Genomic DNA, 27,494 nt, shown 5'->3' with positions numbered 1-27,494 from the left:
TACTATTTTGTTGAAACATAGTTCATAAGTCATGATTTTTAATATTTATCTTTTATTTTTATTATTCCCCAATTATTTTTATTAGTTGGAGGTTAATTACTTTATAATATTGTAGTGGTTTTTGTCATACATTGACAGGAATCAGCCATCGGTTTACATGTGCTCCCCATCATGAACCCCCCTCCCACCTCCCTCCCCACCCCATCCCTCTGGGTCATCCCAGTGCACCAGCCCCGAGCACTTGTCTCATGCATCCAACCTGGACTAGTGATCTGTTTCACACTTGATAATATACATGTTTCAATAATATACATGTTTCGATGCTGTTCTCTCAGATCATCCCACCCTTGCCTTCTCCCATAGAGTCCAAAAGTCTGTTCTATACATCTGTGTCTCTTTTTCTGTTTTACATATAGGGTTATCGTTACCATCTTTCTAAATTCCATATATATGCGTTAGTATACTGTATTGCTCTTTATCTTTCTGGCTTACTTCACTCTGTATAATGGTCTCCAGTTTCATCCATCTCATTAGAACTGATTCAAATGAATTCTTTGTAATGGCTGAGTAATATTTCATTGCGTATATGTACCACAGCTTTCTTATCCATTCGTCTGCTGATGGACATCTAGGTTGCTTCCATGTCCCGGCTATCATAAACAGTGCTGCGATGAATATTGGGGTACACGTGTCTCTTTCAGATCTGCTTTCCTCAGTGTGTATGCCCAGGAGTGGGATTGCAGGGTCATATGGCAGTTCTATTTCCAGTTTTTTAAGGAAACTCCACACTGTTCTCCATAGTGGCTACACTAGTTTGCATTCCCACCAACAGTGTAAGAGGGTTCCCTTTTCTCCACACCCTCTCCAGCATTTATTGCTTGTAGATTTTTGCATAGCAGCCATTCTGACTGGTGTGTAATGGTACCTCTTTGAGGTTTTGATTTGCATTTCTCTAATAGTGAGTGATGTTGAGCATCTTTTCATGTGTTTGTTAGCCATCTGTATGTCTTCTTTGGAGAAATGTCTGTTTAGTTCTTTGGCCCATTTTTTGATTGGGTCATTTATTTTTCTGGAATTGAGCTGCAGGAGTTGCTTGTATATTTTTGAGATTAATCCCTTGTCTGTTTCTTCATTTGCTATTATTTTCTCCCAATCTGAGGGCTGTCTTTTCACCTTGCTTATAGTTTCCTTTGTTGTTCAAAAGCTTTTAAGTTTCATTAGGTCCCATTTGTTTAGTTTTGCTTTTATTTCCAATATTCTGGGACGTGGGTCATAGAGGATCTTGCTGTGATTTATGTCGGAGAGTGTTTTGCCTATGTTCTCCTCTAGGAGTTTTATAGTTTCTGGTCTTACATTTAGATCTTTAATCCATTTTGAGTTTATTTTTGTGTATGGTGTTAGAAAGTGTTCTAGTTTCATTCTTTTACAAGGGGTTGACCAGTTTTCCCAGCACCACTTATTAAAGAGGTTGTCTTTTTTCCACTGTATATTCTTGCCTCCTTTGTTGAAGATAAGGTGTCCATAGGTACGTGGATTTATCTCTGGGCTTTCTATTCTGTTCCATTGATCTATATTTCTGTCTTTGTGCCAGTACCATACTGTCTTGATGACTGTGGCTTTGTCGTAGAGTCTGAAGTCAGGCAGGTTGATTCCTCCAGTTCCATTCTTCTTTCTCAAGATTGCTTTGGCTATTCGAGGTTTTTTTTTTGTATTTCCATACAAATTGTGAAATTATTTGTTCTAGTTCTGTGAAGAATACCGTTGGTAGCTTGATAGGGATTGCATTGAATCTATAGATTGCTTTGGGTAGTATAGTCATTTTGAAAATATTGAGTCTTCCAATCCATGAACACGGTATATTTCTCCATCTATATGTGTCCTCTTTGATTTCTTTCATCAGTGTTTTATAGTTTTCTATGTATAGGTCTTTTGTTTCTTTGGGTAGATATGCTCCTAAGTATTTATTATTTTTGTTGCAATGGTGAATCGTATTGTTTCCTTAATTTCTCTTTCTGTTTTCTCTTTGTTAGTGTGTAGGAATGCAAGGGATTTCTGTGTATTAATCTTGTATCCTGCAACTTTACTATAGTCATTGATTAGCTCTAGTAATATTCTGGCAGAGTCTTTAGGGTTTTCTATGTAGAGGATCGTGTCATCTGCAAACAGTGAAAGTTTCACTTCTTCTTTTCCTATCTGGATTCCTTTTATTTCTTTTTCTGCTATGATTGCTGTGGCCAAAACTTCCAAAACTATGTTGAATAGTAATGGTGAGAGTGGGCACCCTTGTCTTGTTCCTGATTTCAGGGGAAATGCTTTCAATTTTTCACCATTCAGGATAATGTTTGCTGTGGGTTTTTCATATGTAGCTTTTATTATGTTGAGGTATGTTCCTTCTATTCCTGCTTTCTGGAGAGTTTTTATCATAAATGGATGTGGAATTTTGTCAAAGGCTTTTTCTACATCTATTGAGATAATCATATGGTTTTTATCTTTCAATTTGTTAATGTGGTGTATTACATTGATTGATTTACAGATATTAAAGAATCCTTGTATTCCTGGGATAAAACCCACTTGGTCATGATGTATGATGTTTTTAATATGTTGTTAGATTCTGTTTGCTAGAATTTTGTTAAGGATTTTTGCATCTATGTTCATCAGTGATATTGGCCTATAGTTTTCTTTTTTGTGGCATCCCTGTCTGGTTTTGGAATTAGGGTGATGGTGGCCTCATAGAATGAGTTTGGAAGTTTACCTTCTTCTGCAATTTTCTGGAAGAGTTTGAGTAAGATAGGTGTTAGCTCTTCTCAAAATTTTTGGTAGAATTCAGCTGGGAAGCCATCTGGTCCTGGGCTTTTGTTTGCTGGAAGATTTCTGATTACAGTTTCAATTTCCTTGCTTGTGATGGGTCTGTTAAGGTCTTCTATTTCTTCCTGGTTCAGTTTTGGAAAGTTATACTTTTCTAAGAATTTGTCCATTTCTTCCAAGTTGTCCATTTTATTGGCATAGAGCTGCTGGTAGTAGTCTCTTATGAGCTTTTGTATTTCAGTGTTGTCTGTTGTGATCTATCCATTTTCATTTCTAATTTTGTTGATTTAGTTCTTCTCCCTTTGTTTCTTAATGAGTCTTGCTAAGGGTTTGTCAATTTTGTTTATCTTTTCAAAAAACCAGCTTTTAGGTTTGTTGATTTTTGCTATGGTGTCTTTTGTTTCTTTTGCGTTTATTTCTGTCCTAAGATTTCTTTCCTTCTACTAACCCTGGGGTTCTTCATTTCTTCCTTCTCTGGTTGCTTTAGGTGTAGAGTTAGGTTATTTATTTGACTTTTTTCTTGTTTCTTGAGGTAAGCCTGTAATGCTATGAACCTTCCCTTTAGCACTGCTTTTACAGTGTCCCATAGGTTTTGGGTTGTTTTGTTTTCATTTTCATTCTTTTCTATGCATATTTTGATTCCTTTCTTTATTTTTTCTATGATTTGTTCATTATTCAGAAGTGTGTTGTTTAGGCTCCATATGTTTGAATTTTTAATAGTTTTTTTTTTTTTTCTGCTGTAATTGAGATCTAATCTTACTGCATTGTTTGGTCAGAAAAGATGCTTGGAATTATTTCAATTTTTTTTTTTTTTTTTAAATTTACCAAGGCTAGATTTATGGCCCAGGATGTGATCTATTCTGGAGAAGGTTCTGTGTGCACTTGAGAAAAAGGTGAACTTGAATAGTTTGGGGTGAAATGTCCTATAGATATCAACTAGGTCTAGCTGGTCCATTGTGCCATTTAAAGTTTGTGTTTCCTTGTTAATTTTCTGTTTAGTTGATCTATCCATAGTTGTGAATGGGGTATTAAAGTCTCCCACTATTATTGTGTTATTGTTAATTTCCCCTTTCATACTCATTAGCATTTGCCTTACATATTGTGGTGCTCCTATGTTAGGTGAATATATATTTATAATTGTTATATCTTCATCTTGGATTGATCCTTTGATCATTATGTAGTATCCCTCTTTGTCTCTTTTCTCGGCCTTTATTTTAAAGTCTATTTTATCTGATATGAGTATTGCTACTGCTGCTTTCTTTTGGTCTCTGTTTGCGTGATTTTTTTTTTTTTTTTTTTTTTTCCCCAGCTCTTCACTTTCAGTCTGTATTTGTTCCTTGTTTTGAGGTGGGTCTCTTGTAGACAGCATATATAGGGGCCTTGTTTTTGTATCCATTCAGCCAGTCTTTGTCTTTTGGTTGGGGCATTCAACCCATTTACATTTAAGGTAATTATTGATAGGTATGGTCCGGTTGCAATTTATTTTGTTGTTTTGGGTTCACGTTTATACAACCTTTCTGTGTTTCCTCTCTAGAGAAGACCCTTTAGCATTTGAAGAGCTGGTTTAGGGGTGCTGAATTCTCTCAGCTTTTGCTTGTCTGTAAAGCTTTTGAATTCTCCTTCATATCTGAATGAGATCCATGCTGGGTACAGTAACCTGGGTTGTAGGTTATTCTCTTTCATTACTTCAAGTATGTCCTGCCATTCCCTTCTGGCCTGAAGAGTTTCTAAGGATAGATCAGCTATTATCCTTATAGGAATCCCTTTGTGTGTTATTTGTTGTTTCTCCCTTGCTGTTTTTAATATTTGTTCTTTGTGTTTGATCTTTGTTAAATTGATTAATATGTGTCTTGGGGTGTTTCACCTTGGGTTTATTCTGTTTGGGACTCTCTGGGTTTCTTGGACTTTTGTAACTATTTCCTTCCCCATTTTAGGGAAGTTTTCAGCTATTAACTCCTCGAGTATTTTCTCATGGCCTTTCTTTTTGTCTTCTTCTGGGACTCCTATGATTCGAATGTTGGGGTATTTCACATTGTCACAGAAGTCCCTGAGGTTGTCCTCATTTGTTTTGATTCTTTTTTTCTTTTTTCCTCTCTGCTTCATTTATTTCCACCATTTTATCTTCTACCTCACTTATCCTATCTTCTCCCTCCATTATTCTACTATTGGTTCCCTCCAGAGTGTTTTTTTAATCTCATTTGTTGCATTATTCATTTTTAATTGACTCTTTTTTACTTCTTTTAGGTCCTTGTTAAACATTTCTTGCATCTTCTCAATCCTTGTCTCCAGGCTATTTATCTGTAATTCCATTTTGTTTTCAAGATTTTGGATCATTTTTATTATCATTATTCTAAATTCGTTTTCAGTTAGATTCCCTATCTCCTCTTTTGTTTGGCTTGGTGGGCATTTTTCATGTTCCTTTACCTGCTAGGTATTTCTCTGCCTTTTTATCTTGTTTAGATTGCTGTGTTTGGAGTGACCTTTCTGTATTCTGGTGGTCTGTGGTTCCTTTTTATTTTGGAGGTTTCTCCCAGTGGGTGGGGTTGGACAATTGGCTTGTCAAGGTTTCCTGTTTAGGGAAGCTTGCTTCGGTGTTCTGGTGTGTGGAACTGGATTTCTTCCCTCTGGAGTGCAATGGAGTGTCCAGTAGTTAGTTTTGAGATGGGTCTATGTGTTTGGTGTGACTTTGGGCAGCCCGTATGTTGACGCTCAGGGCTATGTTCCTGCATTGCTGGAGAATCTGCATGGTATGTCTTGCTCTGGAACTTATTGGCTCTTCGGTGGTGGTTGGTTTCAGTGTAGGTATGGAGGCTTTTGGATGATCTCTTATTAATTAATGTTGCCTGTAGTCAGGAGCTTTCTGGTGTTCTCTGGTTTGGGACTTAAGTCTTCTGCCTCTGGATGTCAGTCTTATTCTTCCAGTAGCCTCAAGACTTCTTCAACTATACAGCACTGATAATAAAACTTCTAGCTTAATGGTGAAAAGATTCTCCACAATGAGGGACACCCAGAGAGGTTCACAGAGTTACATGAAGAAGAGGAGAGGGAGGAGTGAGATCAAGAGGAGCAGGAGGTGAAAAAGGGGGACTCAAGAGGAGAGAGACAGATCTACACAGTACTCTGTTCCCTAAGTGTTCTCCATAGCCCAGAACACTGACAGAGATTCACAGAATTGGATTGAGAAGAGAAGGGGGAGGGAGGAAATAGAGGTGATCTGGGGGAGAAAAAGGAGAGTCAAAAGGGGGAGAGAGTAATCATCACACTCCTGAGTAAATATGGGTACTAAATATTGGATTCTTAAATGTCCAAAATTGATATCAAATACTGAAAAACAAAGATTAAAAATCTAAAGTAGAGCTTAGACTCTTAAAAATACAATATTAAAAACAAAAACACAAAAAATTTAAGAAATATATATGAAGTTCACTTTAAATATAGTGTCTTTTTTTTTTTTTGCAAGGCTATAGTGAAATGAAAATGAAAATTAAGGAGTGATAGAGGTGTAATAGAGGACTTTAAAAGAAAATAAAAGAAACAATTTAAAAAAGAAAAAAACAATTTTTTAAAAAATTATAAAATAGTAAAAATATATGAAAATGAAAATTAAGGAGTAATAGAGGACTTTAAAAGAAAATAAAAGAAATTGAAAATTAAAGAGTAATAGAGGAGTAATAGTGAATTTTAAAAGAAAATAAAAGAGAACAAATTAAAAAAAATTTTTAATTAAAAAAAATAGTAAAAATATATCTAGGAATTTCTCTGGATCTGTTGTGGGCAGTGTGGGTTCAGTTCAGTTTCAGATAGCTCCTCATTCCAGCTTACACTTCTCAATATCTGTAGGCCCCTTCCGGTGTAGTCGGTGTTAACTACAGGGATTTTAATCTGTTGCACCAGTCCCTTCTGAAGCGGTTCCCTTTGTTTATTTGGCTTCTGTTTGCTGGTCTCTTCAGTGTCTCATTTCCGCCCTGACACAGGCGGGTGGAGGTGGTCTCTTGTTTAGCTTCGCTGGTTCAGTCGCGCTGTGGGAAGGCAAGGGCGCTGCAGACAAATCTCACTGGCATGTTTGGGGAGCACTCGCAGTGTTCTGGCCACACTGGGTTTGCCCCCGCTCGTGGCGGGTGTGTGTGCTTCCCAAGTCTACACTGCTCAGGCTCCAGGCTGCTCTATATGGAGCGGGCCCTACATTGCGTGCGGTTCCAGTTTTCATGTACTCCACAAAAGCACGGACTCAGTTGGGCCTGCGTTTTGTGCCTTCCCCGCCTGAGCAGCTCAGGTAGCCACAAGCTTGACGAACGCACTCTCCCCGGGTGCAGCGTGCCTTCTCCCCTCCGCTGTCCCAGCCTCAGTTTCCTCGCGCGCTGGTTGGGTGCGCCTTGTGTCTGTTCTGGGGAGCTGGTCTCTAGCCGCGACCCTCCCGGCGGATGTCAACCATCCAAAATCTCAGGAAGTCTTTGGTTAAAACCTGGGAGCCTGTTTGCAGTTTGGTACGGGGTGCCATCTTTGGGGCAACATTTGCTCCTTTCCCCTCCCCCCTGCCTCCTGCCTCTGGTGAGGGATGTGCCCGTCCGCAACTGGCTAGCTCTTCTCTGGTATTCGCTTAGTCCTTTGTTCTGGGAATGGGCGGGTAGTGCCTAAGTTTAGGGCTTTTCCCATGTTAATTCTCTCTCTCTCTTGCTATCCCACAGTTGCTATCTCTCGTTAGCTCCCTCTGATTGTCCTCAGGGCACTCATGCCTGGTCCTGATCCTAAGCAATGCCGCCTGCTCCTCCCCATTCAGCCCCCATTTGCTGGTGGCGGATGCGAGCGTCTGGGGTACTTTTCTGCTGAGAGTTGCTTTTAGGCATGTAATCTGTGGATTTTATTTACTTTTCCTCCCAGTTAGGTTGCCCTCTGAGATTTGAAAACCTCCCCCAAACCCACTGGTGAGAGGGTTTCCTGGTGTTTGGAAACTTCGTCTATTACAACTCCCTTCCCAGGATGGGTCTCCATCCCTAGCTCTTTTGTCTCTCTTTTTATCTTTTATATTTTGTCCTACCTCCTTTCAAAGACAATGGGCTGCTTTTCTGGGCACCTGATGTCCTCTGCTAGCGATCAGAAGTTGTTTTGTGGAGTTTGCTCAGCGTTCAAATGTTCTTTCGATGAATTTATAGGGGAAAAAGTGGTCTCCCCGTCCTATTCCTCCGCCATCTCAGCTCCTCCTGATTTTTAATATTTAATAGATTTTATGTCATTTGGTTTAACAAAGTAACCAGGCAGTATAAAAAAGCATGGGGCAAAGAAATATTTATTTTCAATGGATATAAAAAAGCATTATGTCACATGTATCTGCTTAGGAAAAAAATAGGTATAACATCATCAAAAACATCATAGGAGAAAATTGAGAGATGTCAAATTCAAACTTCCTCCTCTCAGTTCAGTTCAGTCGCTCAGTCATGTCCAACCCTTTGCAGCCCCATGGACTGCAGTAGGCCTCCTGGTCCATACCAACTCCCAGAGTTCACACAAACTCATGTCTATTGAGTCAGTGATGCCATCCAACCATCTCATCTTCTGTCATCCCCTTCTTCTCTCGCCTTCAATCTTTCTCAGTATCAGGGTCTTTTCAAATGAGTCAGTTCTTCACATCAGGTGGCCAAAGTATTGGAGTTTCAGCTTCAACATCAGTCTTTCCAGTGAATATTCAGGACTGATTTCCTTTAGGATTGACTGGTTAGATCTCCTTGCAGTCCAAGGGACTCTCAAGAGTCTTCTCCAACACCATAGTTCAAAAGCATCAATTTTTCATCACTCAGCTTTCTTTTTTTTTTTTTTTTATTATTATTTTCCAGTGGGTTTTGTCATACATTGATATGAATCAGCCATAGAGTTACACGTATTCCCCATCCCGATCCCCCCCCCACCTCCCTCTCCACCCGATTCCTCTGGGTCTTCCCAGTGCACCAGGCCCGAGCACTTGTCTCATGCATCCCACCTGGGCTGGTGATCTGTTTCACCATAGATAGTATACATGCTGTTCTTTTGAAATATCCCACCCTCACATTCTCCCACCAAGTTCAAAAGTCTGTTCTGTATTTTCTGTGTCTCTTTTTCTGTTTTGCATATAGGGTTATCATATCACCATTCTAAATTCCATATATATGTGTTAGTATGCTGTAATTGTTCTTTATCTTTCTGGCTTACTTCACTCTGTATAATGGGCTCCAGCTTCATCCATCTCATTAGGACTGGTTCAAATGAATTCTTTTTAATGGCTGAGTAATATTCCATGGTGTATATGTACCACAGCTTCCTTATCCATTCATCTGCTGATGGGCATCTAGGTTGCTTCCATGTCCTGGCTATTATAAACAGTGCTGCGATGAACATTGGGGTGCACGTGTCTCTTTCAGATCTGGTTTCCTCAGTGTGTATGCCCAGGAGTGGGATTGCTGGGTCATATGGCAGTTCTATTTCCAGTTTTTTAAGAAATCTCCACACTGTTTTCCATAGTGGCTGTACTAGTTTGCATTCCCACCAACAGTGTAAGAGGGTTCCCTTTTCTCCACACCCTCTCCAGCATTTATTGCTTGTAGACTTTTGGATAGCAGCCATCCTGACTGGCGTGTAATGGTACCTCATTGTGGTTTTGATTTGCATTTCTCTGATAATGAGTGATGTTGAGCATCTTTTCATGTGTTTGTTAGCCATCTGTATGTCTTCTTTGGAGAAATGTCTGTTTAGTTCTTTGGCCCATTTTTTGATTGGGTCATTTATTTTTCTGGAATTGAGCTGCAGGAGTTGCTTGTATATTTTTGAGATTAATCCTTTGTCTGTTTCTTCATTTGCTATTATTTTCTCCCAATCTGAGGGCTGTCTTTTCACCTTACTTATAGTTTCCTTTGTTGTGCAAAAGCTTTTAAGTTTCCATTAGGTCCCATTTGTTTAGTTTTTGCTTTTATTTCCAATATTCTGGGAGGGGTCATAAGGATCTGCTGTGATTTATGTCGGAGAGAGATAAATTAAGGAAACAATACATTCACCATTGCAACAAAAAGAATAAAAATACTTAGGAGTATATCTACCTAAAGAAACAAAAGACCTATACATAGAAAACTATAAAACACTGATGAAAGAAATCAAAGAGGACACAAACAGATGGAGAAACATACCGTGTTCATGGATTGGAAGAATCAATATTGTCAAAATGGCTATTATACCCAAAGCAATCTATAGATTCAATGCAATCCCTATCAAGCTACCAACGGTATTTTTCACAGAACTAGAACAAATAATTTCACAATTGTATGGAAATACAAAAAACCTCGAATAGCCAAATAATCTTGAGAAAGAAGAATGGAACTGGAGGAATCAACCTGCCTGACTTCAGACTCTACTACAAAGCCACAGTCATCAAGACAGTATGGTACTGGCACAAAGACAGAAATATAGATCAATGGAACAGAATAGAAAGCCCAGAGATAAATCCACAAACCTATGGACACCTTATCTTCGACAAAGGAGGCAAGGATATACAATGGAAAAAAAGACAACCTCTTTAACAAGTGGTGCTGGGAAAACTGGTCAACCACTTGTAAAAGAATGAAACTAGAACACTTTCTAACACCATACACAAAAATAAACTCAAAATGGATTAAAGATCTAAATGTAAGACCAGAAACTATAAAACTCCTAGAGGAGAACATAGGCAAAACACTCTCAGCTTTCTTTATATTCCAACTCTCACATCTATACATGACTACTGGAAAAACTGTAGCCTTGACTAGATAGACCTTCGTTGGCAAAGTAACGTTTCTGCTATTTAATATGCTGTCTAGGTTGGTCGTAGCTTTTCTCCCAAGGAGCAAGCGTCTTTTTATTTCATGGCTGCAATCACCATCTGCAGTGATTTTGGAGCCAAAAAAAAAAAAAAAAATAGTCTGCCACTGTTTCCACTGTTTCTCCATCTATTTGCCATGAAATGTTGAGACCAGATGCCATGATCTTAGTTTTCTGAATGTTGAGCTTTAAGCCAACTTTTTCACTCTCCTGTTTCACTTCCACCAAGAGGCTCTTTAGTTTTTCTTCACTTTCTGCCATAAGGGTAGTGTCATCTGCATATCTGAGGTTATTGATATTTCTCCAAGCAATCTTGCTTTCAGTTCTGCTTCATCCAGCCTGGCATTTTGCATGATGAGCTCTGCATTTAAGTTAAATAAGCAGGGTGAAATATACAGCCTTGATATACTCATTTCTCGATTTGGAACCAGTTTATAGTTTCATGTCCAGTTCTAACTGTTGCTTCTTGACTTGCATACAGATTTCTCAGGAGGCAGGTAAGGTGGTCTGGTATTTTCATCTGTTTAACAATTTTCCATAATTTTTTGTGATCCACACAGTCAAAGGCTTAGGCATAGTCAATAAAGCAGAAATAGATGTTTTTCTGGAATTCTCTTGCTTTTTCGATGATACAGCAGATGTTGGCGATTTGATCTCTGGTTCCTCTGCCTTTTCTCTGAGAGGCGTCCTACTTTTACAAATGTATTCTTAAAGCAGTATCTCCCACAAAACTTGTGGATGGTTTCTTTTCATAACTATTCCAAATCCTTACTTTCTCAGGTTTATTTATTACAATTATTATTTCATTTTTTTATAGAGACTAATCATCTTTCATGTAAGTGTAAGTCTGACTTCTGGTACTGAGTATGAAGTGGTAGCTTGGTCCAGAGGAAGCCTTTTGAGAAAAATGATAAAACTGGGTAACATAAAAATATCAGCTTTTCAAAATATCAAAGAGCTGTGGTCAAAGTGGCAATAATGAACAGGGTGAGAGGGGATGGAGCATGATGCTAAAGAGGAGTAAAATGACTTAGTGATTTACACATGCCTGACATTCTCTCCCTGGTCTTCCTGGTGGATCAGTGGTAAAGGATCTGCCTGTTAATGCAGGAGATGCAAGTTTTATCCCTGGAAGAGTCCATTGAGAAGGACATGGCAATCCACTAAGGATTCTTGCCTGGAGAATCCCATGGACAGAGGAAGCCTAGTGGGCTACAGTCCAGGGGGTTGCAGAGTCAGACATGACTGAGTGACTAAGCATAGCACAGCACAGTGATTCATAACTGGAAATCCATTTGGGATATCCTGCTGTCTGCAAACATCCTTTTGAAGAGTATTTTGCTATTTATACAGTTATTTGATCCATTTTTATGTCTGATTTTTTTTTTTTTTTAATTTTTTTGAGTAGCATAATTTCTGGAAAAATAAGTATTTCTTTTGATATATTTGGGGAAGAAATATTCTTTTAAAGTACTTATGTTTAATAATTTGATAGTGGGCTAGTTTTGTGCTGCTACATGTTTAAGTCAGTGTTCAGCATATTCACTCTTTACAAGTTTTAAAGTTATAATTTGACTTCCTACAGTCATTTATAACTTAAAGGAAAAAGGGGAATTTACATAATTTTGATACATTTGTGCTTGAGACATACTATAGAATTGAGAGCTTTGGACAAATGTATATCCATTTACTGAAATGAACATTTATTAACTAGTTAAGATGTTGAGCTTTGTTATTTTTGTACTCTAGCAACAATCTTTTAGCTTTATAAAATAACATTTTGTCAACTATAATTTAAACATCGAGTTTCAGTTGTCTGAAGAAATCTAAGTAGAAAAAAGGAGAGGGAAATAAACAGTCACATTTTAACAACACACATAAGAACATTCTGTTCTTACTGTTTCATTTTTATATATTTTATCTAACATGATCATGGAAAATACTAAATATGGCAAATAGTAAATTCTTTTTTTCCAGTAGGTTTCAAAACAGCAGGTTTATGTGAGGAAGGAAGTTAACAGGTATCATCAATCTTCTGTCATGAAGTTACATGATTTATGTTCCATGATTAGTAATCAGACACTCAATTCTAGGTCCATTGACAAAGAAAAAAATCAAAATAACTGAATGCTGACTGCTGAGCTAGTAACAAACAACTTATTTTTTTTTCTTTTTCTTCTGTTCTATGAAGATTTCCTTTTCATTTAAAGGAAAGGAATGTTTATAATCATCACTGGTTTCAGCCTGGGGAAGCTATCCAGAGTTTTCTGATATGACTGCTGATAAGTATATATATATACATATAAAGTGAAGTGTTAGACACTCAGTTGTATGTGACTGTTTGTGACTCCGTTGACTGTAGCCCGCCAGGCTCCTCTGTCCATAGGGGTTCTCCAGACAAGAATAGTGGAGTGGGTTGCCATTTCCTTCTCCAGAATATCTTCCTGGCCCAGGAATCAAACCTGAGTCTTTCGCATTGCAATTAGATTCTTTACCATCTGAGCCACCAGGGAAGCTCATATAAATATGCATATATAAACTTTCCATCAAAGTTTGGTTTGCATTAGGAATCATTGCTTATTCATGAAATTTTTACTATTAAAACTGAAAGTATGCACCATATATGTTTCTTGAAAATTTCTGAATTAACGTGTATTCAGAGATAAAATTAATAAATGCAAATATATGCCAAACAAAGAAAAATGGTATGACTGTAAGAGCTTGCTCAATAAAATGTTTATGCACACATAAACATTTGGAAAAACTAACTTGAAAATCACAAGTATAGTGAAAATTACTTGTTGAGACAAACTCTAATCTAGAAAGAAAACAATATCCATTGTATTTTTTTTTAATATGTGTATAAATAGACATAGCATACAACAAGTTTTGTTGTTTAGTGGAGTCCAAAGTTAAATTTTCATTATTTAACACTATGAAATAATAATATTTTATCTTTGTCATGTTAACTTTGCAAAATAACAATAAGCAATATTTATTGACCTTATTGAGAATATGTGCCAAATTCTTCAAAGCAGTGTAACATGGATGACTTGTTGCTCAGAACAACCCTGTGAGGAAAATAGCAGTACTACAATTGCAATTCCTATTCTATATAAAAGCAAGCAAATCGGTAAAGAAGATACTCAGATTTACTTGAATTGGAAGCTGAAAATGGCCTCTCACACATAAGCTATCTGATCCCTGTCCATCACGTGTCATTAACCAGCATTTGTTGACTTTAAGTACAGATTTATTTGAATTCATGGCTTGACTCTGTTATATTTTTCAGAGAGCCTGGCTGTTCCCTAATGCACTCTACAAAGTCCTAGCTCTCTGTTAGAGCTGGTGACCCTGCTCACTCTTCTCTTTATCCCAGTAGTATCCAGTCTTTGAGCCTGGCACCCTTTGCCCATGTCTGTGAATTCTGCCTCACTGTGTTTCCTCTGCTGGCATCAATTTCCACATGAGAACTTGACAAGAGAAAAATATGATCAGATCTCTGCTGGAGCCTGAACAGAAAACCATACCTAAAGTCCCAGTGAAGTGGAACTTCCTGTTGCACATAGTCAAAATACTCTGATGGTTCTAGCTGTTTATCAGTATTTCAATGAGCGGTAGGAATACAGCTCATTGCTGTTTAGAGTTAAACCCCTCAGTGACAGAAAATACTGCCACTCTTTTCAAATAAAAAAGAAAAAAAAAAAAAAAAGGAAGTAGGCATTGTAGGTATAGGAGAACTATCTCTTTGTTCTTTTGTAAAAGAAAAATTTATAAACTTTATTTTTAAAACAATATTCACTTTCTATTAATTGATATTAATATGTTCAGTGCAAAATATTTTCACATCACTTCTGACACAATCATGCTACTTTACATTCTTTGCAGAAAGAAAATATAATAAATTTGTTTTCTTTTTTTATACTAATACATATTACTTTTTAAAAATAATTCTGAAAAAAAGTTAAATGACATAAACCTCAAAAAATAATTAAAATTATATAACATCAATAAGCACATCAAAAGATGTTCAACATCACTAATCATTAGAGGAATGTAAATCAAAATTACAATGAAATATCACACCACACCTGTGAGAATGGCTATTATAAAAAGTCAACATATAAAGATGTGGAGATGATGGAACCTTGGTAGGAATATAGATTGATGATGGGAATGTTAATTGGTGCAACCACTATGAAAAAGAATGTGAGGATCCTCAAAAAGTAAAAAAAGAGCTTTATCATATGAGATAGCAATCCCACTTCTGGTTATAGAACCAAATGAAATAAAATTACTCTCTTAAAAAGATATCTACACTCCTACATTTATTGTAACATTATTTATTTACAAAAATTCAAGATAAATGAAAAATTTAAATGTCAGTGTGAATGATAGATAAATGGAATACACACACACACACATATATTCTTCAGCCTTTAAAAAAGGAATTTCTGCCATTTGTGACAACATGGATGGAAACTAGAGGACAATATGTTAAATTAATAAGTCAGGTGCAGAAAGATAAATACTTCATTATCTCATTTGTATCTGGAATGTAAAATATAAAGAGTGATATTCATAATAATGAAGAGTAGAATGGTGGTTATCAGGGCCTGGAGGGTGTGGGAAAAGGTGAAACTGTTGGTCAGAGGTTTCAGACTTTCAGTTATAAAATAAATATATTCTCAAGACTTAATATACAGCAAGGTGACTACAGTAAATAATAATATAGTATGTAATTAAGAAGCTATTGGTGAGAGTGAAACAGGGGAGTGAAAATGTTGGTTTAAAATTCAACATTTAAAAAACTAAGATTATGGCATCCAGTCCCACCACTTCATGGCAAATAGATGGGGAAACAATGAAAACAGTGACAGATTTTATTTTCTTGGGCTCTCAAATCACTGCAGATGGTGACTGCAGCCATGAAATTAAAAGATGCTTTCTCCTTGGAAGAGAAGCTTATACCAACCTAAACAGCATTTTTAATATTAAAAAAACAGAGACATTACTTTACCAACAAAGGTCTATCTAGTCAAGGCTATGTTTTCTCCAGTAGTCATGTATGGATGTGAGAGTTGAACTAGAAAGAAAGCTGAGCTCCGAGGAATTGATGCTTTTGAACTATGGTGTTGGAGAAGACTCTTGAGAGTCCCTTGGATGGCAAGGAGATCAAACCAGTCCATCCTAAAGAAAATCAGTCCTGAACGTACATTGGAAAGACTGATGTTGAAGCTGAAACTCCAATACTTTGGCCATCTGATGTGAAGAACTGACTCATTTGAAAAGTCCCTGATACTGGAAAAGATTGAAGGCAGGAGAAGGGGACAACAGAGGATGAAATGGTTGAGTGGCATCCTTAATTCAATGCACATGAGTCTGAGAAAGCTCTCGGCGTTGATGTACAGGGAAGCCTAGCGTGCTACAGTCCATGAAGTAGCAAAGAGTTGAACATGACTGAGTGACTGAGCTGAACAGATGTACTTTGAGGACGTCCCAGGTGACAATAGTGGTAAAAAATATGCCTGCCAATGCAGGAGACTCTGATTTGATCCCTGGGTCAGTAAAATTCCTTGGAGGAAGGCATAGCAAACCACTCCAGTATTTTTGCCTGGAGAATCCCATGGACAGAGGAGCCTGGAAGGCTATGATCCAGAGTGTTGCAAAGAGTCTGGCAGGACTGAAGTGAGTTAGCACCTGGGCATATACTTTGAATTTCCTAATAGAATGAACCACAAGAGTTCTCACTATAACTTTGTGAGCTGGCTCCCTGTAAAGGACAGATCACTTAGCAACTTCTACCTATTGTACAAACATTGGTGCTTAATCTATGTGAAATGGAAATCCATCAAAGTAATTTGATTTAGAAAATGAGATAACATGACAAGTCATTCAAAGATTACTTTGATGTCCAAGTAACTTTAGATCATAGAGAATGAGAGGGAAAGCAGAAAGACCAAATACAGTCACTACACTACTTGCTGTAAGAAATCTGAAGTGAAATTACAGTTTTTATCTGAAAAAGTAAAATTCTAGCAGTTCATTAAAGAAATCCATATTTCTAAAAACTAACATGACCTCTATATTTTTAGAACTCTCACTGATTTTCATGCTTGTATGCAATACCAAGAAATTCATTTTGCTTAAATCTCCTTTTTAGGAGACTTTTGGTTAAAAAAAAAAAAAAAAACCTGCCAATGTTGGAGACATAAGAGGGGTGGGTGTGATCCCTGGGTTGGAAAGACACCCGGAGGAGGAAATGGCTACCCACCTCAGTATTCTTGCCAGGAAAATATCATGGACAGAGGAGCCTGGCAGGCTATAGTCCACAGGGTTGCAAAGAGTCAGACATGACTGAAGCAATTCAGCACACACTAATGTATATCTTTAGATTTCAATATAACAGAGACAACAATTCCTATATTCAAAAATTACAATTTTTCATTCATTATCTTCTCATTTGCATACAGTACCATTAATACAATTTTTTAAACTTTTCTGCACTTAGATATATTGATTGTATCTACTTCCTTAGATTGCTTGCTCTTCGTTTAACTTTAATTAAATTTAACTTTAATTAAATTAATTAATTAATTAACTTAATTAAATTTAAATTAAATGTATTAAAAATGAGTATCTGTTTCTAAACTTTTATCTAGTTGAACCATTTTTGAACTCATAAAGTTTCTGCTAAGTTATGAAGATCTTGTGACAACAATTTTCATCAAAGTAAGTGCTAGTCTGTAAAAATCGAAAGGAATTGGTAGGAACAAAACAGAATTATTGGTATTAATAAAGGAAATTAAATATTATACCCATTAAAATGTTTAAAACTTAAGCAAAAATCAGTTAAAATAGTTTTCCTTGTATAATTACATCACAGAGATTTTGAGTAGAAGTTAGTTCTGTCACTTAGTTGTGTCTGACTCTTGGAGACCCCGTGGACTGCAGCACGCCAGGCTTTCCTGTCCATCACCAACACCTGAAGCTTGCTAAAACTCATGTCCATCTAAGCGATGCCATCCAAACATCTCATCCTCTCTCATCCCCTTCTCCTCCTGCCTCAATCTTTCCCAGCATCAGGGTCTATTCCAATGAGTCAGTTCTTCCATTATGTGGTCAAAGTTTTGGAGTTTCAGCAACAATGCTTCCAATGGATATTCAGGACTTATTTCCTTTAGGATTGATTGGTTGGACCTCCTTGCAGTCCAAGGGACTCTCAAGAGTCTTCTCCAACACCACCATTCAAAAGCATTAATTCTTCTGTGCTCAGCTTTCTTTATGGTCCAAATCTCACATCCATATATGACCACTGGAAACACCATAGCTTTGACTACATCAACTTTTGTTGGCAAAGTAATGTATCTGCTTTTTAATATGCTGTCTAGATTGGTCATAGATTTTCTTCCAAGGAGCAAGTGTCTTTTAATTTCATGGCTGCAGTCACCATCTGCCATAATTTTGGAGCCCAAGAAAATAAAGTCTGTCACTATTTCCAGTATTTCCCCATCTATTTGCCATGAAGTGATGGGATAGGATGCCATGATCTCAGTTTTTTGAATGTTGACTTTTAAACCAACATTTTCACTCTTCACTTTCATTTTCATCAAGAGGCTCTTTAATTCCTATTTGCTTTCTGCCATAAGGGTGGTGTCATCTGCATATTTGAGGTTATTGATAGTTCTCTCAGCAATCTTGATTCCACCTTGTGCTTCATCCAGACTGGAATTCCCCATGATGTATTCTGCATATAAGTTAAATAAGCAGGATGGCAATATACAGCCTTGATATACTCCTTTCCCAATTTGGAACCAGTCTGTTGTTTCATGTCCATTTCTAACTGTTGCTTCTTGATGTACTTACAGATTTCTCAGGAGGCAGGTAAGGTGGTCTGGTATTCCCATCTCTTGAAGAATTTTCCACAGTTTATGGTGATCCACACAGTCAATGACTTTGGCTTAGTGAATAAAGCAGAAGTAGATGTGGTGTTTTTTGTTTGTTTATTTGTTTGTTTGCTTTTGGGAACTCTTGCATTTTATATGATCCAATGGATGTTGGAAATTTGATCTCTGTTCCTCTGCCTTTTTTAAAATCCAGCTTGAACACCTGGAAGTTCTCAGTTCACATACTGTTGAAGCCTGGCTTGGAGAATTTTGAGCATTACTTTGCTAGCATGTGAGATGCGTGCAGCTATGTGGTAGTTTGAATATTTTTTGACATTGTCTTTCTTTGGGATTGGAATGAAAACTGACTTTTTTCAGCCCTGCGGACACTGCTGAGTTTTCCAAATTTGCTGGCATATTGAGTATAGCTCTTTAACAGAATAATTTTTTTTAGGATTTGAAACACCTCAGCTGGAATTCCATCACCTCTACTAGCTTTGTTCATAGTGATGCTTCCTAAGGTCCACTTGGCTTCACACTCCAGGATGTCCAACTTCTAGGTGAATTATCGTACCATCGTGGTTGTCTGGGTCATGAAGATCTTTTTTGTTTAGTTCTGTATATTTTTGCCACCTCTTCTTATACCTTCTGCTTCTGTTAGGTCCATACCATTTCTGTCCTTTATTGAGCCCATCTTTACATAAAATGTTCCCCAGGTATCTCTAATTTTCTTGATGGGATCTCTAGTCTTTTCCATTTTTGTTTTCCTCTATTTCTTTGATAAGACAGTTATAGATAATTTTGTTAAGTACAGTGTCTAATAAGATGTAGCAATAAGAGGGTTGGAAAGGAATATCAACTATTTTATGTTAAATGGTCATACAACAGCACACAAATCACAAAAATACTATGCTTTAGACCTTGTGCTTTAAAGGTGTATATTATCAAACTTCTATAGCTTCTGTCTGATTTCAATCTCTGTATGTACCAAACAAGGGATCTTCCTGGTGCTCAGTGGTAAAGAATCTACTTGCAATTTAGGAGAAACAGGTTTGATCCCTGGGTCAGAAAGATCCCCTGGAGAAGGAAATGGCAGCCCACTCCAGTATTCTTGACTGGGAAATCCAATGGACAGAGGAGCCTGGTAGGCTAACGTCCACAGGATCTCAAAAGAGTTGGATGTGACTTAGTGACTAAACAACAACATGATCAAAAAATGTTTTCATGCTCATGCTATCGAATGTGTAGTCCATATAAACTGTGTGACTATATTTCTAGAATAGCAAAGAGTGTATTTCCAAATAGCAACCTCAAACTTTGTTAAGGTAATTCTAATTTATTTTAAGCAATGGAGTGATTTACATAAATATTTTCTAAGCAAATTATTAGAAAATAACAAAAAGATGTATGTAACTTATGCATTTGTCTTCTTATTAACCAGTCCAGATCTGTATTTTACAGTAACAAATATAAATAGATTGGAAGCACTCACTGACATGTTCTACATAGCTGAAGCAATAATTAGGAAGAATACCATGACATGGTAAAAAAGAAAAAAGCACATAAATAAAATTTCCAGAGCAAGTGTTCTAGGAGTCATAATGCAAGCGTGTGCTCTTTTCCACAGAGCATGCATAAAAGCCTGCATGTGTCTGTATGAATATTAATGTATATATGTGAAAATATATTTATGTGTATACATATATATTTGTCTTTCATTTATTCACACACAGCCCAAATTATTAGCTAACTTATTCTGCCTAAATGTCATCTTTCATTACCAGTATATAATGCAAATAGTAAATGCAAATCACATCAATAAATTAAAATGTTTCCAGTAGTCACACTCAAATATAAAAAGTTGAAGGTGAAATTAAAAATGAAGGGTCACCATATTTTCTTTAAATCCACTATAGCCAAATATGATTTCAATGTATGATTATGATAAAAGGTATTAGGACATTACATTATATTTTCAAACTAAGCTTTGGAAATCAAACTACGTTTTCTACTTTATACTTAGAGCACATCTCTATTAGTATTAGCAATGTTTAAAATATTCATTAACCATGTGTCTAATATGATGTTCATATTAGACATCACAGCTCTGGAGTGATTTCAGAAAATCACTTTAAATTTTTCCTGTAACAGAATTCTCTTTAAAAAAATGTCATACCTTCTAAGAATGTATAAAGGACATCTCAGCTCCCTTTATCAAAAGAAAATGTTTTGACTTAAGATTTTAAATGTGTAATATATTATATACAGATATCTCAAACCAATGTTCAGGCAAAAAAAAAAAAAAAGTAGAAGAAGAAGAAGAAGTCTTTTATGAGAAGTGTAAAAATCATTCATGCATTCCAAAACTAAATTGAAAACATTTCAGGTGCTTATTTTGCTCAAAAAATTAACATAGAGCAGATTCAAGTGAATCCAGTTGAAGGAAACTAGCAAGGTAAAAAGGTGGCAGCAAACCCAGGAGGCTTGAAAGCACCAAATGACAGAATCCAGAATCTTCAAGTGTTTGAACAAGGAAACTTTAAAGAGAGGTTTGATCTTGAGAGACTGTGTATGCCAGGAACCATTAAAGCTACAAGATTGCCTTCTAAAGCTGTTTATTCCTGAAAGTGAGTGGGGAAATCTCATGGCCAAGGGAAAGCAGAACTGAATGAGTTTCTGGAATGTCTTGGGGTTAGAGATTCACATTTTGTATTATTTTCTCCTGGTGGCAGATGAAAACACAGGGAGAAAATTACAAATTCGACTCAGAGATCAGAAAGGGAGAAGGTACCAAGTTTATTTAGAAAGATCAAAATTCTAACTTTGGAAATTTGTTTCAATGTATCCTGTGTCTGAATTGTTGTTTTGATTAATGAACATCCTTAATTTACAAAACTTGGAGCCAACTGGATGAAAAGTTTCTCTTAAAAAATTGACTCCTTCGCTTAACTCCTCACAGTGCTTGAAGTACTGCGGAAGCATAGCCAGAATTCTGATGCTTCTGTTTATATTAATACTTCATAATTGGTCAAGGTTCATAATTTTAAAAGGGAATTTATTATTCTATTTGGTTCTAGAGAAGTGGTAGAAAAACCAACCCAAATAAAGAAGCCAGTATTTCCTCTTCTTCCACATATGTCCCCAGAACCTCTTGATTAGAGCATCCCTTCCTAGTTATAGTCTCTGTCAGGATCCATCTTGTATATAAAGTTGTTTTATAAGTTATCCTCTCAGAATTAAATTCATCTGACAATAACGAAAGGAGAAAAACCAAATTACTTTATTTAAAGAAATTTAGTTTGTTTGAAAGTCTGATTATGAGGAAGTAATTTTGAACATCGGGGTTTCTCCTGCCACTCTGAATTGTATCAAACATGCAATGACCCATTTACGATTCAAGTTTGGAAGTGACTGGCCAAATCCTAGTAAGTTAGGAGATGGTAGCAGCAGCAGTGGAGCAGGAAAGTCAGTGATGGGGAAGGAAAGAGGAGAATTTGAACATGTTTATTGTATTGAAATAATCATACCTTTAGCACACTAAAACTGTAGATTGTGTCATTCTAAGTAGTTGAAGTAAATATGCATTTACATAGTAGTTTGTTCAAATGAAGGCCAACAAATTTCATCCTTCTTGTCATCCTCTCCCAATGCATAACAAGATTAAAAATATAATAAAAAACAAGCCTTGGTCTCAAGACTAGTTGGACATGAAACAATTTCATTACATCAAGAAAATATTTACTTTCACTTCCCACTTCTCCTCTGTCTTTGTGAGAGCCTACCACTCTCTGGAAGGAAATTTATGACCAACCTAGACAGCATATTAAAAAGCAGAGACATTACTTTGTCAACAAATGTCCGTCTAGGCAAGGCTATGGTTTTTCCAGTGGTCATGTACGGATGTGAGAGTTGGACTATAAAAAATGCTGAGCACAGAAGAATTGATTCTTTTGAACTGTGGTGTTGGAGAAGACTCTTGAGAGTCCCTTGGGCTGCAAGGAGATCCAACCAGTCCATCCTAATGGAGATCAGTCCTGGGTTGTCATTGGAAAGACTGATGTTGAAGCTGAGACTCCAATACTTTGGCCACCTGATTGAGAACAGCTGACTCATTTGAAAAGATCCTGATATTGGGAAAGATTGAGGGCAGGAGGAGAAGGGGACGACAGAGGATGAGATGGTTGGATGGCATCCCCGACTCAATGGACACGAGTTTGGGTGGACTCTGGGAGTTGGTGATGGACAGGGAGACCTGACGTGCTGCGGTTCATGGCGTCGCAAAGAGTCAGACACGACTGAGCGACTGAACTGAACTGAACTGAACTGAACGCTTAAGTGTCATGATGTGTGTGTTTGTGTGTCTGTATTTTGTCTGTGATCTTGTGGCCATTCTTTCCTTATCTCCCTGTGCTTTTATGAATATCTTATCTATCTTTTTCTACTTCTATCTTCTAACTTCCTTTTAAAATTTATTTGTGTTACTTCTTATTTAATGTCTAGGTACAACTTTGGCTTTTGTTTTAATATCAGTGGACTTCTCAGTGGCTCAGTGGTAATGAACCTGTCTGCCAATGCAGGAGATGCAGGTTCAATGCCTGGGTCAGGAAGATCCCCTGGAGAGGGAAACAGTATTCTTGCCTAGTAAATCTCATGGACAGAGGAGCCTGGTGGGCAACAGTTCATTGGACTGTTCATTGGACTCAAATTGTCAGACATGACTTAACAATTAAACCATCACCACCATATTACTATCAAGATCAGATATTACATATGTGTAAAGAAAATCAACAGTAAAGGCACATTCAATATTTTGTTGCCTCTTCAAAGAAATAAAAACTTAAATTTCATGCTTTGTTAAAACTTATATTCCAAATCTTTCTTGTAAACTCCACAATGTTTGAATAATTGTGAAACACACACACACACACACAATTGATACATTTAACAGAGAATTAGTGTATGTTTCACTTAATGATTTTTGGTCTGCATCAGTCAGGAAATTCAGTTGCTCAGTCCTGTCCAACTTCTTGCAACCCCATGGACTGCAGCATGCCAGGCTTCCCTATCCATCACCAAACTTGGAGCTTACTTAAACTCATATAAATCAATTCAGTGATGCCATCCAACCATCTCATCCTCTGTTGTCCCTTTCTCCTCCTGCTTTCAGTCTTCCCCAGCATCAGATTCCTTTCCAATGAATCAGTTCTTCACATCAGGTAGCCAGAGGATTGGAGTTTCAGCTTCAGCATCAGTCTTTCCAATGAATATTCAGGACTGATTTTCTTTAGGATTGACTGGTTGGATCTCCTTACAGTCCAAGGGACTCTCAAGCGTCTTCTCCAAAACTAAAGTTCAAAAGCATCAATTCTTCAGTGCTCAGCTTTTTTATAGTCCAACTCTCATATCCATACATGACTACTGGAAAAACCATAACTTTGACTAAATGGACCTTTGTTGGCAAAGTAATCTTTGTTTTTTGATATGCTGTCTAGGTCAGTCAAAGCTTTTTTTCCAAGGAGCAAGCGTTTTTTTTTTTTGTTTGTTTGTTTGTTTTGTTTTGTTTTTATTATTATTATTTTTAATTTTGTAGCTGCAGCCACCATCTGCAGTGATTTTGGAGCCCCCCAAAATAAAGTCCATCACTGTTTTCATTGTTTCCCCATCTATTTGCCATGAAGTGATGGGACTGGATGCCACAATCTTAGTTTTCTGGACGTTGAGTTTTAAGCCAACTTTTTCACTCTCCTCTTTCACTTTCAATAGGCTCTTTAATTCTCCTTTGCTTTCTTCATAAAACTATAATTTCTTAAACAATTATTTTTAGAAATTCTGAAAATATAAGATCAATCAAATTTATCAAACCCAGGGAATCTTGGGTTCATACTTAAGTTCCTAAACAGATTAGTTTCTTCACTCTGAGAACTCTAATTCAATTCTTCATGTAAAAAACATGAGAGAAAAAGATATGGGAAGAAGCTGATCTTGAAAAGTTCTCTATGGGCCATGGACTCCTCCATTTTCTCTGAAACTTCATGCATCACCACCAGACTTCTTAGCATTGGTTATTAATAATTTGTGATAAAATCTTGATGCCAGTCTTAAAAATAGAAGTCATACCCAGTCATGCAAAAACACTATTTCTGATAAAATAAGTGTTGCTGGTCCACAGTCAATAGCACCATTTTTCCAACAGCATTTTTTCACTTTGTGTTTCTGTGTCATGTTTTGGTAATTCTGACAATACTTCAGATATTCTCATTATTATTATTATATTTATTACAGAAACCTGTAATCAGATATTCATATTACTATTAGGGAGGCACAAGTTGTGCCCATGTAAAAGGATATGGTCTTAATCAATAAACATTGTGTGTGTTCTGACTGCTCCACTGATAGTCCATTCCCTGTCTCTCTCCATCACCTCAAGCCTCCTTATTCCCTGAGACACCGCAATGTTGAAATTAGGCCTCGTGGATGAATCACAAGCTGGAATAAAGATTGCTGGGAGAATACCAACGACCTCAGATATGCAGGTGCTACCATCCTAATGGTAGAAAGAGAAGAGCAACTAAACAGCCTCTTGATAAGGGTAAAAGAGGAGATTGAAAGAACTGGCTTAAAACTCAACAGTACAAATAAATAAATAAATAAAACTAAGATCATGGCTTCCAGTCCCACCATTTCATGACAAATAGAAGGGGAAAAAGTGGAAATAGTGAAATATTTTCTTTTCTAGGGCTCCAAAATCACTGTGGATGGAGATTGCAGCCATGAAATTAAAAGAACCCTGCTCTTAGGAAGGAACGCTATAACAATGCTAGACAGCATATTGAAAAGTAGAGATACCACTTTGTGAACCAAAGTCCATATAGTCAAAGCTATGGTTTTTCCAGTATTCATGTACAAATATGAGAGTTGGACCATAAAGAAATCTGAAGGCTGAAGAATTGATATTTTTGAATTGTGGTGTTGGAGAAGACTCTTGACAGTCACTTGGATAGCAAGGAGATCAAGCCAGTCAATACTAAAGGAAACCATCACTGAATGTTCATTGGAAAGACTGATGCTGAAGCTGAAGCTCCAATACTTTGGCCACCTGGTGGTGAAAAGCTGACTCATTGGAAAAGACCCTGATGCTGGGAAAGACTGAAGGAAAAATGAGACGGGAGTGACAGAGGATGAGATGGTTAGATAGCATCATGGACTCAATGACGATGACTTTGAGGAAACTCTGGGAGATAGTGAAAGACAGAGGAGCCTTGCATGTGGCAGTATATGAGATCACAAAGAGTCAGACATGACTTACTGACTGAACAATAGCAAATAATTCTGCAATGGCTTCTAAGTTTTCAAGTGACAGGAAAAGTTGCATATTGCTCAGTTTACATCAAAAGCTAGATTATGCACAGTGAGGGAGGCATGTTCAAAATCAACATAGGCTGAAAGCTAGGCATCCTGTATCATTCAGCCTAATTGTGAATGGGGAGCAAAATTCTTGAATGAAATTAGAAGTGCTACCCCAGTGAACACAGAAATGGGAAACAGCCTTATGGCAGATGTGGAGAATGCTTTACTGATCTGGATAGAGGATCAAACTAGCCATGACATAACATTGTCTCTAGCCGAAGTTTAAATCAGAGCAAGGCCCTAAATCTCTTTACTTCTATGAAGGCTGAGATAGGTGAGGAAGCTGGAGAAGAAAAGATTGAAGCAAACAGAGGTGGGTTCATAAGGTTTAAAAAAGAAGTTGTCTCCGTAACAGAAAAGTAAAAGATGAAACAGCAAATGTTAATGTAGAAACTGCCACAAGCTATTCAGAATACTGAACTATTAGTAAGACAGGATTTTCCCAACCCAGGGATAAAACCCAGGTCTCCCGCATTGCAGGCAGATTCTTTACCACCTGAGCCACCAGGGAAGACAAATTAATGAAGGTGGCTACATGAAACCTGGAGAAGGACATGGCAACCCACTCCATATTCTTGCCTGGATGATCCCATGGACAGAGGAGCCTGGTGGGCTACAGTCATTAAGATTGCAAAGAGTCAAACATGACTGAAACAACTCAGCACACACGCATGTACCCTTAATAAGAGTTTCAGTGTGGATAAAACAACATTCTATTGGAAGAAGATGCCACCTAGAACATCCAGAAGAGGCAAAAAAAAAAAGAAAAGAAAAGAAAAGTCAACACCTGATTTCAAAGCTTCAAAGGACAGGCAGATTCTCTTGTTAGGGACTTATGCAGGTGATGATTTTAAGCTGAAGTCAATACTTATTTACCATTCTGAAAATCCTAGGGTCCTTAAGAATTATTCTAAGTCTACCATGCCTATGCTGCATATATGGAACAACAAAACCTAGACGACAGTACATCTGTTTGTAAGATGGTTTACTGAATATTTTAAGCTCACTCTTAAAACCTATTGGACCTCCCTGGTGCCTCAGACTATAAAGAATCTGCTTGTAATGTAGGATACCTGGGCTCAGTCTCTAAGTAGGGACGATCCCCTTGAGAGGAGAATGACAACCCACTCCAGTATTCTTGCCTGGAGAATTCCACGGACAGAGGAACCTGGTGGGCTACAGACCATGGGGGTCACAAAAAGTTGGACATGACTGAGGGACTAAAACTTTCACTTTAAAACTCACTGCTCTGAAAAAGATTCTTTTCCAAATGTTATTTCTTACTGAGAATGTACCTAGTCACCCAACAGCTCTGAGGGAGATGGACATGAAGATTAATGCTGTTTTCATGCCTGCTAACACAATGTTCACTCTGCAGACCATTAGTAGAGGAGTAATTGTGACTTTCAAATGTTGTTGTTTAAGAAATGCATTTTGTAAGGCTATAGGTGCCATAGAGAGTGATTTCTCTGATAGATCTTGGCAGAGTAAGTTGAAAAGTTTCTGGAAGGAATTTGCCATTCTAGATGTCATTAAGAATATTCATGATACAAGGGAAGAGGTCAAAACCAAATATTAACA

At 37.2% G+C, this 27,494-nt stretch overlaps 1 long non-coding RNA gene across 1 annotated transcript; it reads right to left on the bottom strand.

Annotated features, from left to right (window-relative positions):
* Window positions 1–16,130: 16,130 nt before the first annotated feature.
* On the bottom strand, window positions 16,131–27,134 carry LOC122428605. The gene is made up of 3 exons (XR_006265775.1): window positions 26,987–27,134; window positions 25,428–25,438; window positions 16,131–16,164 (listed from the first exon to the last, which is right to left on the bottom strand). It is a non-coding gene; the product is annotated as an uncharacterized LOC122428605 (long non-coding RNA).
* Window positions 27,135–27,494: the final 360 nt, after the last annotated feature.

The sequence above is a fragment of the Cervus canadensis genome, chromosome 27 (genome assembly GCF_019320065.1).
Source record: "Cervus canadensis isolate Bull #8, Minnesota chromosome 27, ASM1932006v1, whole genome shotgun sequence".
Taxonomy (NCBI): domain Eukaryota; kingdom Metazoa; phylum Chordata; class Mammalia; order Artiodactyla; family Cervidae; genus Cervus; species Cervus canadensis.
This window is presented reverse-complemented; position numbering and strand designations above follow the sequence as displayed.